The following is a 17,194-nucleotide window of genomic DNA, read 5'->3' on the forward strand; positions in this document are numbered from 1 at the left end:
TAGCTCAAAAGCTTCTCTCTCTCACCAACAGAAGTTGGTTTAATAAAAGATATTACCTCCCCTGTGTTACGTCTCTAATATCCTGGAACCAATATGGCTACAACACCACAGCTTCCAACATCTTAGGTAACCTAATTTCAAACTCAGTTACTGTTACCATGCATACAGAGCATTTTTTACATTTCAAAGCATGGCTACATATTTCCCTGTGTTTTTTCACTGTCATGCTGAATTGGAATTCATTTGCAAATTGGATACTATTAATTTAGGCTTAAATAGAGACTTGGAGTGGCTAAGTCATTATGCAAGGTAGCCTGTTTCCTCTTGTTTTTTCCTACCCCCCCCCCCCAGATGTTCTGGTTTAACTTGGATTTTAACTTGAAGAGTGGTCAGTTTGGATGAGCTATTACCAGCAGGAGAGTGAGTTTGTGTGTGGGGGGTGGAGGGTGAGAAAACCTGGATTTGTGCTGGAAATCACTTTAGATAAGCTATTACCAGCAGGACAGTGGGGTGGGAATAGGTATTGTTTCATATTCTCTGTGTATATATAAAGCCTGCTGCAGTTTCCACGATATGCATCTGAGGAAGTGAGCTGTAGCTCACGAAAGCTTATGCTCTAATAAATTGGTTAGTCTCTAAGGTGCCACAAGTCCTCCTTTTCTTTTTGCGAATACAGACTAACACGGCTGTTACTCTGAAACATGTCTTTCTCTTTGTATGTCTCACCCCCACAAACCTCTAGGAAATAGCCATTCTTAGCAACAGCAGACTGGATCTTAAATGACAGGTTTCAGAGTAACAGCCGTGTTAGTCTGTATTCGCAAAAAGAAAAGGAGTACTTGTGGCACCTTAGAGACTAACCAATTTATTTGAGCATGAGCTTTCGTGAGCTACAGCTCACTTCATCGGATGCATACCGTGGAAACTGCAGCAGACTTTATATACACACAGAGAATATGAAACAATACCTCCTCCCACCCCACTGTCCTGCTGGTAATAGCTTATCTAAAGTGATCAAATGGCCCAACTTGATTGTCATGCACATTGTGTGGAGAGTTGTCACTTTGGATGGGCTATCACCAGCAGGAGAGTGAATTTGTGTGGGGGGGTGGAGGGCGAGAAAACCTGGATTTGTGCTGGAAATGGCCCAACTTGATGATCACTTTAGATAAGCTATTACCAGCAGGACAGTGGGGTGGGAGGAGGTATTGTTTCATATTCTCTGTGTGTATATAAAGTCTGCTGCAGTTTCCACGGTATGCATCCGATGAAGTGAGCTGTAACTCACGAAAGCTCATGCTCAAATAAATTGGTTAGTGTCTAAGGTGCCACAAGTACTCCTTTTCTTTTTGGATCTTAAATGACTCTTCAGGTCTGTTTTGTTTTAAAAATATAAATATATATCACATCTAATGTAAAATGAAAGTATATGAAGGCAAACTAGACATGTTCAGTGTTCTAAAAACGGATCTTTCCTTTGGCAAGGTTTTGATGTGCTGTATCAGTGGTCTGGAAAAAAATTAAACATTTTGTTAAGGTTACATACTTCATTTTAAAAATCATTTGCATTGGAAAGTGTGGTCTTCACTATTCCATAACTGTATTGTGCTTTCTCCCCCCTTCCCCCCAATCATTAAGTTGGCAAATGGGAATACTGATGTCTATTTTATGTATTTATTTAAGTCTTAGAATTAAAAACAACCATTTAAAGATACTCTGACCAGACAACTTGTGCATCTAGCCAGTGTATGTGACAACATATTCCAGTCAGTTACCAGTATCTATTATCGCCTTATGTTGGTTACTTGCAGTACTGTCTTAAATTAGGTCCTAATTCAGCAAGACATGAAAGCATCTGCTTAAATTTAAAGAATGGATTTAAGTTTTGTGCTGAATTTAGATAGACTAAAGTATATTCTTAAAGTTAAACATGAGAGCTTTGCTCAGTTGGGCCCTTACACATGAGTAACTTTAGAGAAGAAAGCTTAATCTTGTGATTGAGGCACAAGCCTGGATGTTACGAGATCTGGGTTCAGTTCCCAGTTCTGACACAGACCTACTGTGTGTGTCCTTAGGCAAGTCACTTAGGCCCCAGTGCTGCAAGCATCATTAATTCCATTGAGCCCTATGGGAATATGCACGTTTCAAGTTAAGCATATTCAACTTCAAGTGTTTGCAGGATTGGCGAATACATCTGCACAACACCTAGCACTGTGAGGCCTTGATCCTAATCCATGCTTTTAGGCGCTACAACAAACACATTTTACATAAGAACGGCCATACTGGGTCAGACCAAAGGTCCATCTAGCCCAGTATCCTGTCTTCTAACAGTGGCCAATGCCACATGCTTTTGAAGGGATAAAAAGAGCAGGTAATCATGGAGTCATCCATCTTTTGTCACCCATTACCAGCTTCTGGCAAACAAAGGCTGGGGACAACTTCCCTGCCCATCCTGGCTAATAGCCATTGATGGACCTATCCTCCATGAATTTATTTAGTTTTTTTGAATCCTGTTATAGTCTTGGCCTTCACAACATCCTCTAGCAAAGCGTTCAACAGGTTGACTGCATGTTGTGTGAAGAAATACTTCCTTTTGTTTGTTTTAAACCTGCCTATTAATTTTATTTGATGACCCCTAGTTCTTATGTTATGAGAAGGAGTAAATAACACTTCCTTATTTACTTTCTCCACACCCATCATGATTTCATACCACCCCTTTGTCAACTCTTTTCCAAGCTGAACAGTCCCAGTCTTATTAATCATTCCTCATATGGAAGCTGTTCCATACCCCTAATAATTTTTGTTGCCTTTTTCTGAACCTTTTCAATTCCAATATCTTTTTTTTGAGTGGGGGTGACCAGATCTGCACAATATTCAAGATGTGGCCATGCCATGGATTTATATAGAGGGAATATATTTACTATCTATCCCTTTCTTAATTATTCCCAGCGTTCTGTTTGTTCTTTTGACTGCCGCTGCACATTTAGTGGATGTTTCAGAGAACTATCCACAAGGACTCCAAGATCTTTTTCTTGAGTGGTAACAGCTAATTTAGACACACACACACACACACCCAATCAGTTTATATGTATAGCTGGGATTATGTTTTCCAATGTGCATTACTCTGCCTTTATCAACATGGAATTTCAGCTGCCATTTTGTTTCCTCATCACTCAGTTTGGTGAAATCCCCTTGTAACTCTTTGCAGTCTGCCTGGGATTAAGTATCCTTAGTAGTTTTGTATCATCTGCAAATTTTGCCACCTGACTGTTTATCCCTTTTTCCAGATAATTCATGAATATGTTGAACAGTACTGGTGCTAGTACAGACCCCTGGGGGACACCATTATTTTCCTCTCTCCATTCTGAAAACTGACCATTTAGTCTTACCCTTTGTTTTCTGTCTTTTAACCAGTTAGTAATACACAAGAGGACCTTCCCTCTTATACCATGACAGTTTACTTTGCTTAAGAGCCTTTGGTGAGGGACCTTGTCAAAGGCTTTCTGAAAATCTAGAAATTGAGATAGACTAAAGTATATTCTTTCCACTGGATCCCCCTTGTCCACTGCTTGTTGGCCCCCTCAAAGAATTCTAGTAGATTGTAAAGAGAAATCATGCCTCACCAAAAACCATGTTGACTCTTCCCCAACAAATCATGTTCATTTATATGTCTGATAATTCTGTTCTTTATTATAGTTGCAATCAATCAGTTTCCCTGTTACTGAAGTTAGGCTTACTGGCTGGGATCCCTTCTGGAGCCTTTTTAAAAAATTGGTGTCACATTAGCTATCCTCCGGTCATCAGTTTCAGAAACTGATTTAAATGGTAGGTTACATCCAATGAAGTGAGCTGTAGCTCACGAAAGCTTATGCTCAAATAAATTGGTTAGTCTCTAAGGTGCCACAAGTACTCCTTTTCTTTATACCACAGTTAGTAGTTCTGCACTTTCACATTTGAGTTACTTCAGAACTCTTGGGTGAATACAATCTGGTCCTGGTGACTTATTACTGTTTAGTTTATCAATTTATTCCAAAACCTTCTCTAATGACACCTCAATCTGGGACTGTTCCTCAGATTTGTCACCTAAAAAGAATGGCTTCGTTTTGGGAATCTTCCTCACATTCTCAGCTGTGAAGACTGATGCAAAGAATTCATTTAGTTTCTCCACAATGGCCTTATTGTCCTTGAGTGCTCTTTTTTTTGTGGATACAGACTAACACTGCTACCTCCGATACCTTTAGCATCTCGATTGTCCGGTGGCCTCACTGGTTGTTTAGCAGGCTTCCAGCTTCTGATGTACTTTTTTTAAAAAATGCTATCGCTTTTTGAATCTTTGGCCTTCTATATGCTCACTACTTTTATATTTCCGTATTATTTAATAGTTATTGCATTTCTCTCTTTTCAATTAGATTTGCATAGGAGCACAATTTTTTTTAAAATACAATGAGCAAGAAAAGCCTCAATCCTGCAAACTCTTAAGAACATGCATATCTTTACTCACAAGTTAGGCACATGCTTCAATCTATACAGGACTAGGTCTGTAGTCTAAAATGTAAGTCCACCATCTCATTCTTAAAAGAGACCAAAGAAAACTCTCGAGTGATGAGTGTGTTATTTTGTTTTACTCTACTGTTAATGTTAGCGAACATTTGACCATAAAGAATTGCTTTAAAATTACAGTGTGCCACACTGAAAAAACATAAAACCTAATTTTTCAATATACCTCCATAATTTATCCCCAATATATATGTTAATGGCAATTAAATATTGTAAAATAGCACGTTAATAAGTTAATACTAGTGTAGTTAATTTAATGTTGATTCTAGGCTTTAATGGTATATTATATCTCTCCATAGATGGACATAGGTATGTTCAGATCTTTTTGGAATATAAGCTTCAGACTGAACTAAGAGTGGATACCTGCTTTCATCTGGGGCTTGTTCTCTTGGAAGAAAAAACACATTCAAATTTATGGTTTGTGTGTATGGGATAGAGGGAGAAGGAAAGCCAACAAACAGAGGCCTTGATCCAGCAGATACTCACACACATGCTTAATTCTGACCAGGAGTAGCCCCACTGAACTTTAAGCAGGTCTGAAGTAAATGGGACTACTTCCATTGCTAAAGTTAAATATTTCCATAAACAAATACATTTTCTCTGTCTCATCTGTTTGCTTATGCTAGGAGCCTGGTATTGAATGCAGGTCTACCAGGTCCTGAGGCAGCAGGCTTAGCTGCTGTGCCACAGAGATGCACAAACCTAGCACCCCTGATCAACAGTCTTCATGCTAAATGCCTACAGACCCACAACAGCAACACCCTGGGCCCCTGATTGGATGGACTGGCAGCACTCTCATATGGTATTGGGCTATATAAAGCCCCTAATAGATAGCTTCCTCTTCCTGAGCAACAGACCAGTTTTTGCTAGTTGTTCTCTAGACCACCTTGCCTGACCCTACCCTTGCCACCTCATGCTAGTAAAAGAATTTCCATTGTCAGATACAAGCATTTCAGGTAAGCTATGGATGCTAAAACTAGTCCTTAGTCTTTCTATGGTGGCATCACTAGTGGATGTGTCCATGGGATAGGTGTCTACCCATTTGGAATGTGCATCCACTAGTACTAAAAACACTTCCCCTCCACCCCCTGACAGTATAATCAATGTGTTCTCTCCGCCAAGGCTTATCTGGCCACTCCCAAGGATGGAGTCGAGTCACAGTAGTCGAGTCACTCTGGACAAATAAAACAAGATTGTACCTTACTTTCAATATCAATATCCATTTTTGGCCACCACATGTAACACCAGGCTAACCCTTTCACTTTAGTAATATCTGGGTGTGTCTGATGGAGTTCACCCCTTTTTATTTCACATCCTTGCTTTGGAAAGATGACCCATGCTCCCTATAACACATGCCCATCTTGCACACTAAATTCACTGTGTTGCCTGTAATAAGGTGTGAGTTCCTGATCACTTTTGGTCTGGCATTTGGGGAATCTGTTTTTAACTATCCTAAAAGCATTCAGATACACAAACAGTGAAAACAGAGTCAGTGAAGAATCACAATGTTAAGGAATATCAAATTTCACATGGAGAGCATGTGTCAGACTGTTATGTTTTCCTGGGTACCACATCACCCAAGGGTGGTATTTTCATAAGTAGGCTAAATTTTGTGCCCACAACTTTTAGGGTTGCCAGATGTCCAGTTTTCGACAGGAAAACGCCCAGTCAAAAAGACTGGCAGCGCCAGTCGACAGCATAGCGGGAACCCAGGGCTAAGGCAGACTCCCTGCCTGCCCTAGCTTCCCACGGCTCCTGGAAGCGGCTGCCAGGTCCCTGTAGCCCCTAGATGCATGGGTAACCAGGTACACTCTGTGTGCTGCCCCCACCCTGAGGGTTAGCTCCGCAGCACCCATTGGCTAGGAACCACGACCAATGGGAGCTGCGGGGGCGGTGCCTGCGGGTGTGAGGGCAGAACATGGAGACTCCTTGGCTGCTGCCGCAGCACCCATTGATCATGGTTCCCAGCCAGTGGGAACTGTGGAGGCAGCCCTCAGGGCAGGGGCAGTGCGCAGAGCCTACCTGGCTGCCCATGCATCTAGGGACTGCAGGGATCTGGCGGCCAGTTCCCAGGAGCCTCGGTAAGTGTCACCGGAAAACCGCACCCCAAATCCCCACACACACCCCAACTCCTTGCTCCACCCAACCCAGAGTCCATTCCTGCACCCAAATTCTTTCACGGAGCCTACCCCTCTCCCCCCCACGCCCATCACCCTGCTCCAGCCCCCTCCTGCACCCCAAACTCCTCATCCCGAGTCCCACCTCGGGGCCCACATCCCCAACTGGAGCCCATCCCTCCCTCCCTCCCACATCCCAACCCCATTCCCCAGGCCGGAGTCCCCTCCTGCACCCCAAACCCCCTCATCCCTGGCCCCACCCCAGAGCCTGCACTCCCAGCCGGAGTCCACACACACACACCCCTTGCACCCCAATGCCCTGCCTCAGCCCGGAGCCCTCTCCCACACCCCAAACCCCTCACATCCGGCCCCACCTCAGAGCCTGCACCTGCAGCCGGAACCCTCACCCTCCTCCCATACCCCAACTCCCTGACCCAGCCTGGTGAGAGTGAGTGAGGGAGGGTATGGGAGAGGGGATGGAGCGTGCAGGGTGGGGCTTCGTGGAAGGGGTGTTCGGTTTTCTGCAGTTAGAAAGTTGGCAACCCTAACAACTTTGTGCAAGAAGTTTTGCACTTGTAAGTACAGACAACCCTATCCTACATTCCTTGCACACCCAAAGCCACTTCTGAAGTCAATAGATCATATTGAATTTCTGTACATAAAAATTTCTTCACATTTAAGTCAGATACTTATACCTGTACTACCACTGATTTCAGCTGAGCAGGATTAGACCCTACATGACTATTGATCAACAAGTGTAAGTGCTTTTTCCACATCCAAATGCAGACTCTCCTGCAGGTATAAATGACTGCATCCACAAATCAAATTCACAGGTGAGAATGACAGTTATCCTGCACTTACACCAACATAAATAAAAGCAGAACCAGGCCCAGCAAGACCAGCCACTGAATGGAGGGATTGCTAGCTGGTTAGATTTTTAGTGGCTGACCACCAGTTGGCAGACAAAACATAATCCTAATATAGAAAGCAAAACCAATATGGATTGGATTTCACAATGTTCAATGTTACACCTTACTTGGCACATATATTTGTGACATGCCTGATGTTGTACATCAGTAACAGAGCTTCTTAAAAATAAAATCTTGGTGTATACTTGGACCAGAAGAGCAGAATCCTAGTGCCACTTATGTAACGTATTGGATTTGGCTTTACTTAATACTAGTCTTGTCAAAAAGTTACTTACACAAAGCTTCTCTTTCTGAGACAATTCCCCCTCCTCAGTTTCATTGCTATAAGTATTTTGTACAAAGCCTCTGCTTGAATTCAAGCAATCTTCCACAAAGCCTGCTAAATAGTATAGATGAAATGCAAAGGTAAAAAACCTAGCCATATCTTCCTGCTTTATCACTAATTTCCTATATCATAGTAGTGCATAGAAGTCCCAGTTAGGATTCGGGCCTAATCAGGCTAAGCATGAGTTTAAAAAAAACCAAAACCTATAGTGAGGCAGATTTGGTACCTAAAATATGAGTTGTGTTTTAAGTTGTACTTGTTTGCTTGTTTTTACCTTGGAAATACCAGAATGTCAAGTCCCTCTCCTGCTGGGACAGGGACACACCTCCCTGATTAGGGAGACTAGATGCAGAGGCAGAGGCGACCTCAGGAGACAGAGCAGTGAGTGGTTTCAGAGTAGCAGCCATGTTAGTCTGTATTGACAAAGTTGGAGAACATGGATAGCAGTGGAAGAGCTGGAAGGGACACAAAGTGCTGTTCCCTTACATGCCCTACGAGCACAGTCACGCACACCCAAAAAACATACATTCACAGCATAACATGGTGTAACTGGGGAACTTTTCAGAGAAGTCAAATCAAGGCTGTCTATGAAGTCATGACCCTTCCCCCCAAAAAAACAAGAGTCAATGTTTTCACCTACATATTCCCACTTTCCACTGTGACATTCCCCTGGTGTTATCCGGACCAGCGATCTGCTAGATCACTCCAATCCTTGACTCTGGGAACCAGCCTTACCCTGATCTGCTCTGAGAACCCCCACTCCCGGGCTGTTCACGCACAACCGCTAGCATGTAATCTGCTCCCAGCTACAAGAGTGAACACTTTTGGCCAGTCGCTGCTTGGATTGTGCAACTAAATGGCACTAGTCAGTATCTCTGGTCCCAGACACAATGCTAGGAACCTCCATCTTGGAGTTTCCAGTTATGCCCGCTGGACGCTGCAAGCTTATATGAGTTCATCAATTTAACAAAGAAATTGATATGTACCAGGCTTGTTATCCCAAGGGGAGTCTCTGGCATGCTTCAAACCAAACACACTGCTTCAGGTAGAACAAACAAATGTATTAACTACAAGAGGTTGACTTATAATCACTTAAAATCTAAGCACAACAAGTCAGATTTGGTCAAATGAAATAAAAGCAAAATGTATTCTAATCTGATCTGAACACTTTCGGTGCCCTTAGAAACTTAGATGCTTCTCACCACAGGCTGGCTGGTTGCCATTCAGCCAGGCTCACCCCTTTGATCAGTGCTTCAGTCGCTTGGTGGTGATATCTGTAGATGAAGGTGGAAGAGAGAGAGCATGGAAAACATCTCTCCCTTTTATCATGTCCTTTCTTCCCTCTTGGCTTTGACCCCTGCCTTCAAAGTCAGGTGAGCATTACCTCATTGTGGTCCCAAACTGACCAAGAGAAGGGGGGTGACTCACGCGAGAGCACAGCAGATCCTTTGTTGCTGCTTAGGCCAGTGTCCTTTGGTCCTGTGAGGCTGGGCTGGGTTTGTCCCATATATGCCCTGATGAGGTGTGAACTGCCCCTCTGCTCCTGGAGAGTTTTGCCTGGGCTTGTTTTAAGCCATGAGGACACATTTGCAGCTTCGTAACTATATACATGAAATTACAACCTATAACAACAATGCTCATTGCATCATGAGCCTTCCGAAGACATCCAATATGACAAACGTTGCATTGGATATCACACAATCATATTAGAAGGATGAACATGGGGCTGCAGGGTGTTCCCCCGAGGTAGAGTGTCTCACCCACAATTTGTTATGGATGTCCACATGCTGATTCTGAATCACGCCTCCTCAACCCCATTTAAAGCAGGTTGTCCAGACAGAACTGACATCAGGTAGAACAGACAGAAGAAGCCTGCATTTACTGCCCTTTACTACCTTAGCAATCCATTTATTGTGACTAAGGCAATGTAAGTCACTGATAGGAGCACACAGTTTTTTATTAAATGCTTGTCTAAAATGTACACTTCTAAAAATTTTACAAAACAAGGGTTAAAGGAGGTTTCCTCTTTTGGAACACAGAAAAATACCTCTCAGAAGAATGGTTCTCACTTTCCTTGGGCCTAGAAGTTGTGGGGCTTTTCAGCTATTTCCATCTCTAGCATAGCTTGATGTTCGCAAAACCATGTAAACAGCTGCTCATGTTTCTAAATCTTTAGTCTTAAGAGAAACATTGTACATTCAGTGCAAAATGCAAAACAAAAAACAAACAAAAAACCTCCGCTAAGAGAAGATCAGGGAGGATTTGCACCATACAGGAACTTATTGGGCCTTTATCAAATGTAGCCATGGAATTGTATGTTTTCATTGAGATAAAAGTAAATATTGAAAATATTAGCAAGCAGAATTTATGAAAGGGGAGGGCCAAGACTAAATTTATATATGCATCTGTTCCCCCATTGAACCCCAGGATTTAAACAAATAAGCCAGCCTGAGGTTTGTTTTTTTTTTTCCTTTCCACCAAGCCAGGTGGCCTTGATCTATTCACAGCTTATAAATCTCAAAAGGCAGTTCACTGTAGCTGTAACAGTCAACTCTTTACAACTAGAGAAGGGGGTGAAGGGAAGTTCATTTTTATGGTGTAAGTAATGTACCAACAAGATCAGTATTATTTTTGTTAACTGGAATGTAGGTTCATTGCCTGATTCTGTTAATAGAACTTTTTGATCTTATTCATCAACACATTTCACAAGAATATCAAATTACTTCACATTTATGGGGGGGAGGGGGAGTTTTCCATAATTCTAATTAGTCATTTTAATATAACATTAGTAGCAGTAAATTAAAATGGACTCAGGAAATCTACTTTACACAAACATTTTCTTATTAAATTAAATCTCCTTTTACTTTATTTTAGTATTATTTACCAGGAGATCAAAGAGCCTCTGTTCACTTGCTCATTTTTATATTAAAACCTAGGGAGAACTGGGATTTTAGTTTGAGATTCACATATTGACTTTTTTCTGCTTTGGAAATTAGAACATGCTTTTCTTCACTAATATTATTTCCTTGAGTAATTAAAACACCTCATTAGAAGATGCACCAATAAAGGAGGCCTCCCCAAGAGCCTAAACAAGAGGCTGAGGGGGAGAAAATGCTTAGTTGTCAAAGCCAGTGTTTCCCAAACTTGGGACGCCGCTTGTTCAGGGAAAGCACCTGGCAGGCCGGGCTGGTTTGTTTACCTGCTGCGTCTGCAGGTTCGGCCAATCGTGGGAGCAGCGATTGGCCGAACCTGCGGATGTGGCAGGTAAAGAAACCGGCCCGGCCCACCAGGGGCTTTCCCTGAACAAGCGGCGTCCCAAGTTTGGGAAACACTGGTCTAAGCCATCCAAAATTATTAATAGGATGTTTTGCATCATTTTATAGCCAAAATTAAAGCAGATCACTGTTGTTCACACACCAGTAATGTATTAAGGCTTAAGCAATTTCACACAGGATGTGCTCTAAAAATCCATTCATTTCAATGGAAAGACTCCCATTGACTTCACCAATTTCTTCAGCTGAACTAACAAGCAAAAGGGCATACTGGATTTTTTGACTGAAAACATCAGCCTAAAATCTGAATGTGGACATGGAGCCTGGCCACCTCCCTTGGAGGAGAGTGAGATGGCACAGATGGCAGCAGAGGCACTGAGAGTTAACTCTCCTCAGCTGAGCAACACCTGGGCAGATGGTGAAGGGCCTGAGTGGCCCTTGCTTGCAATGCCATCTGACAGAGCTTACAGACAGCAATCAAAGGCCAAGCATCACCCCCTGCCCAAGGATGAGAGGGAGAGGGAGAGGGAGAGGAAGAGGAGATGGCACAGCACCCCTACACTCCATTTTTTGAGAGAAGGGGACAAAAATACCTACTGGAAGTGGGGAGGTTGATCTGTTAACTGTTTGCATGAGTTCCTTTTTCCTTTCAGCATGTCTGTCTCCTCTACAAAACTGTGTCACATCCCCTTTCATGCTGGCCTGAGTATCTTCAGGGTCAGTCCTGTATAGGCTGATGCCTCTTATTCCTGCACATGGGGATAAGTCATCTCTCAGAGGATCAAGATCTGGCTCAGGATGTATTACATAGATATAGCACCCGCAAGCGCCAACCCAACTGCTGAGAGACCCTGTTGCATGGCATACACTTCACTCAAGCTAGAAAAAAAAAAAAACACACAACATTTTAACATAATCAGCTTTAAAAAACTGCAGGAACGAGGTTCACAAACTAGGGCTATGTCTACACTACTGCAGTAAGTAGACCTACGCTACGCAACTCCCGCTACGTGAATAATGTAGCTGGAGTTGATGTACCTTAGGTTGAGTTACCACGGGGGTCTATACCACGGGGGATCAATGGGAGAAACTTTCCCATCGACTTTACCTTGACGAGAAGAGTAGGGCGAGTACAGGGGTTGACTGGAGAGCGATCTGTTGCCGATTTGGTGGATCTTCACTAGACCCGCTAAATCGAGCGCCAGTGAATTGATCGCAGAGTGTTGATCCCGGCTGTAGTGTAGACATAGCCTAGGTGAGTTGCCAAGAACCACCTTTGATGTACTGACTATTTTATACTCCCATTGACTTCAGTGGAAGTTAAGGGTGCACAGAATCTTCCACGATCAGACCCTAATTTGGCAAAACCCTCAATCTCCGAAGTTTGCAACACCTCAGACTTCAGATAGTTCACCCATTCTTAATTGAAACAACTCCTTATGAAAACAACAATGTTGTGTTTATATGATCCCATGGTACTTGGTTATCTGCGAGCATTACTCTTTTAGGAGTTGCGCACAATATAAAACCCACACACAGTTTTGCACAAGACAGAGCACTGAAATTTTTATAAAGGAACTTGGAGTCAGTTCAGACTTTTACTGGATGAAAGAGAGTTTTAAAAGATGTCTTTACTGGTGTAAAATGTCGCCCCCTGGGAAAAAAAAACAAAACAAAAATTGAAGTTTAAAAAATATTGGCAGGCAGTTATCTATACTCTGAATGGGATAGTGGCAGGGGGAAGGGCACCTCCATTTTTGAAAAAGAGTTTTGTAAGACTTGGGATATTAACTCTTGCTGCCACAAACATTTATAGACATCTAATATATTTAGGACCAGGTTATCAAAGTTAGCCATACCTTATAATGGGAACTGTGCTTGAGTTACAGTGTAATGAGTGCTATTACACCATAGTTTTGCTTTTCTAACACCACCAATTCATATTACCGGGAGGTTACATACATCACTATACTTTTACCCTTATTGTTCTTATGACACATACTACTAGAATTCAGCTATATTAGCCTCATTGTATTTACACTCTAGTTATTCTCAGTTATGTATTGCATTTTATTACAGTATGTTACCACTAATAATGATACAGAAATCAAAAAGCAGAACTAATGCAATTGCAATGTAACTACTCTGTAATTAGTCTCATTATAAAATGACCCAAATATTTGCATGTACTTATGTGTTTAGACATCAGAAAGCATGCATCCAAAATTGGTGTTTGTGCCTGGATGTGTCCAGTGTAGATGTCTCTGGAAGCCTTAGACATCCAAGGCTTTGGATTTTCTTAAATTGTGAAAACCTCCATAATACAAGCATTATTTAGGTCTGGACAAACTTTTCAAATGTGAGATCCTAAAGTTACACTAAATAACTGGCCCGATTTCCAGAGGATGATCATCTGCACTAATTAGGAGTCTCCTTTATTTAGATGTCTAAATATAGATTTAGAGCCTAACTTTAGGATCCTACATTTGAACACATTGTTCTATTTATAGCTAGAAACTGTAACTATCTCCCCATGTTAAATCAGAGCTAAATTCTGGTTGCCTCACTAAGGCAAATAGTTACATTGAAGCTCAAAAAATAAAGGTTAGCCCTATTACTGTGGCTGTAGTTTTTATTTTATCCATTAAAAACCTAGTGTAGGGGTAGGGACCTGTTGGCTAGAGTCTGGATATCTTGCATGTTTGGCTTTGCATTATCGATGGTCTTTCACTTCTGGATCATCAGTTTGAACCCTGGTTAGTGTTGAACCAAAGATTTCATGGCTCTTCAGTGACCTGTCTGAAATCTGTGATGTCAATCCAATTCCTAATGGACAAATTAAAGTGATTTGGGAACACAGATAGTTGGCATTGTTGTTGGCAGCCTCACTGCCATATACTGAATTAACTCTCCAGTGCCTGTGAGTGAGCACGCACACCTAACTTCTAGAGGAAGATTTTGTTTATTGATTACCTGATTTCTAGTGACTGAAATACATACCAGTATTTAACTCAAACTTTAAAATGCACTACAGAAGTACTTTTATATATGTAGATAGAAACTCTCTTATTGTTTTGATTCTCTTACCATTGTACAGTGTAGACATTCTATATGTATGTGTTTAATACCATGGAACTGAACGTTCACTCGACTGTGAGAGATTGTGATTCTATTCAAATATTGCATGCTATGGGACTAAAATACAGACTGAATTTGGAGATGCCAATGTACAGCCAAAAGTCTGCCATACCCTTCTGATGTAGTCTTAAAAGATGGAAAAATAGCTTAGGAGGGATAGCTTGCCACTGTTATATTTACTCTAACTTAGCAAAATGCGCATTCCTCATTGCAGGCTATGCCTGTTCTGAGTTTGAAGGTCTGAGTTCAAATCATTTGAGTTATCTAAGCACAAAAAAAAAATCTGAAAAAATATCACAACTGGTGGAAAACACTGGTTTTTAATGCTTGACTAACTCTGAAATGGCTGAATGGACTTTTCAAGCTCCCTATAAATATTCCACTCTGGGCTATGAGCAGGCATGAGAAATTTCCATGCAAAAACAAAAAAAGGGTTGGGGAAGCAACTGAAAATAAAAGGACTTACACTAGAATTAAACTGCCATCTCAGCTGCCAGCTGCAGCATTCCTGAAACCATTAGACAATACAGTCAGCTAATGAAGCTGTAAAAAAACAAACAGCACACGAGCACACGTCCCTCACATAGTACACCTTAGCTTAATGCAGAAAGTTAGCATGGTTTTTAGCTCTCCTATCCTATCTCATAAATGCAATGGATCTGACCTCAGTTGCTAATTTCTTGTTTGCTACTATTAACTGATATGCTGCTCTTCATGTTTACATTTGTCTGGAGACTAATAGCAAAGCTTTCAAGAAGCAGATAGTGCTGTTAAAAATAAACAAACCAAGGTCTTCAAATCAAACTTTGCCATTGCAAATTAGCAAAATACAGTTTTATGTACAACCATTTTTTGGTCTTATGTTTAAGTGGAAAAATAGTAAGTAGCTCTTGATGGCAGATGAATCTGAACACAGTTTGAAGAGTGCTATTTCTTGGATGACCCAAGTACAAATACGACCCCCATGAGAGCTGAAGCCCACTAAACTGATGCCACTATTAGTCCTCCAGCTTCCCAGCTCATAACAGCATTGCTGTAAATGACTGTTACTGAAGAGATACAGCTACTGTACCTGAATGCTCTAATAAAGACCGGTAGGGCAGGATGCCAGTTTGAGAGAGTTAGGATACACTTATAAGGATCATTCATTACTGGGGAGCAATTGGATCTCATGACATACATGGAATTAACAATTCACCAGTTAATTTTCTTATATACATACCACATCATACTTGGGGTCTCCTGAAGTTTTACTCCAAAGCATATTGGCAGTGACCTTGGGAATGGGAACACTAAGCAGGGATGATTTAAGACTATAACCTTCCCAGTCACCCAGTCCATCTCCTACAATTGCATAGAGATGGATGTGATATGATCCAGCTTATTTTACATGTTTTTGGATATTGTGCTAGGCCATCAATCAAATCTTCTATAGTAGCACTAACTATTGTCCAAAGAAGTTGCCTGTTAACGTGGGACAGAACATAGCAGGAGAGCAAATGTTTTTTTTGTTTGTTTTTTTAATTGCTTCCATGAATATTTGGAGTTGAATATTAAGTTTAAGTTTCTGGCAACTACATACTTTACTATTGTGACTTTTACATCACCAGAACCCTAAAATGAGATAGCCAACAACTACGCATTATGGCTCTATTTATTCTGTTGGACACCATGTCTCCAATACTATTACACTTCACTCTGTTTGTAAAGCAGTATTATCTGACATTTTGTGGCCCTACCACCTTGTGCTGTGGTCTCAGCTCCCACGAGCTAGGCTAGGGCAATACTTAAAACAGGAAACTTTCAAATAGCTATTTGCTACAAATAACAATTATAATTCAGTATGCAGCTTGTGTGTGTGTGTGTGTGTGTGTGTGTGTGTGTGTGTACGTACAAGCAATGCCCTAGCATGACATTGGAGCAAGGTAATATTTTGAATGAACCCTGTAGCTAAGTTCCTTGTAGTTACCTGAATAGGGAGCTGTAATGACCACATTTTACCCATCTAAGTGTCATAACACAGGAATTATGTTATTGGATCAGGTGGATAAGCAACTGAGGGTTGTTTGCAAAGAACAAGGGACCCATTTCTGATCTGACAAACTCATTACACCAACCTATATTACCGAGTATTTATCCATGCGGGGTAACATGTAAGGTATCTAAAGCAGCAATTCTCAACCAGAGGTCCGAGTCCCCCTGTGGACCCGCGAGCAGGTGTCAGAGGGTCTGCCAAAAAGAGTCAGCATTGGGACCCAGGGCAGAAATTATAGGATTTGGGTGCTAATAGGAACAATATGGGAATTTGTAAAGACTTCTGTCAAGAAGGTAGGCTGCCCTATAATGGCTATAGTATGCATATTTCTTTAGGCAATAGTTCTTTAGAATTACTTTTGAAGATTTGTGGCTACATTTTTTTTTCCTAAAAGCTGAGCCTGTGTCTTTTCCCCCCTTGTGCCCACAAATGTGTCGTGTCTCCAGCACACTTATCTATAAGTGTGCCGTGTCAGATATTCCCATATTACAACTATAGCTGGAGTGGGAGAGGAGAGTGGAAGGAATTCTGACCATGCGTTTTGTGTCAGGAGCACAGAGGACTGGATGCAAATTTTATGAATAACAAAGTTCAAAAAGGATTAATTCGGTTATTTATGTATGAAAGATCTTCTAGCCATGGGAAATGGAAGAAAGAGTCCAGTCATGGGAGTAAACAGTAATCATCTGGCTGTAGAGATTGCTCAGCCACCTCTGTGACAGAATCAGGTAAGACAGCTGAATACAGGAATTCACATTTTTCAGGGAAATGCATTCAGAGCAGAGTGAAGAAATGAATTCCAGAATTAAACAGTGTACTGT

At 41.6% G+C, this 17,194-nt stretch overlaps 1 protein-coding gene across 6 annotated transcripts in view; it reads right to left on the minus strand.

Moving 5' to 3' along the window:
* LOC311515465 (uncharacterized protein) overlaps positions 1-17,194 on the minus strand; it is a 297,106-nt gene that overhangs the window by 277,207 nt on the left and 2,705 nt on the right. Inside the window, exon 3 of one of the 6 annotated variants that reach the window (XR_014710148.1) lies at positions 14,805-14,846. The exons of the other annotated variants lie outside the window; for them this stretch is intronic. The gene's annotated coding sequence lies outside the window, so the exon portion shown is untranslated. Of the gene's footprint in view, positions 1-14,804; positions 14,847-17,194 lie in introns of those variants that run through there. 6 annotated transcript variants of the gene reach the window in all.

The sequence above is a fragment of the Lepidochelys olivacea genome, assembly GCF_965140295.1.
Source record: "Lepidochelys olivacea isolate rLepOli2 genome assembly, chromosome: 2".
Lineage (NCBI taxonomy): Eukaryota > Metazoa > Chordata > Testudines > Cheloniidae > Lepidochelys > Lepidochelys olivacea.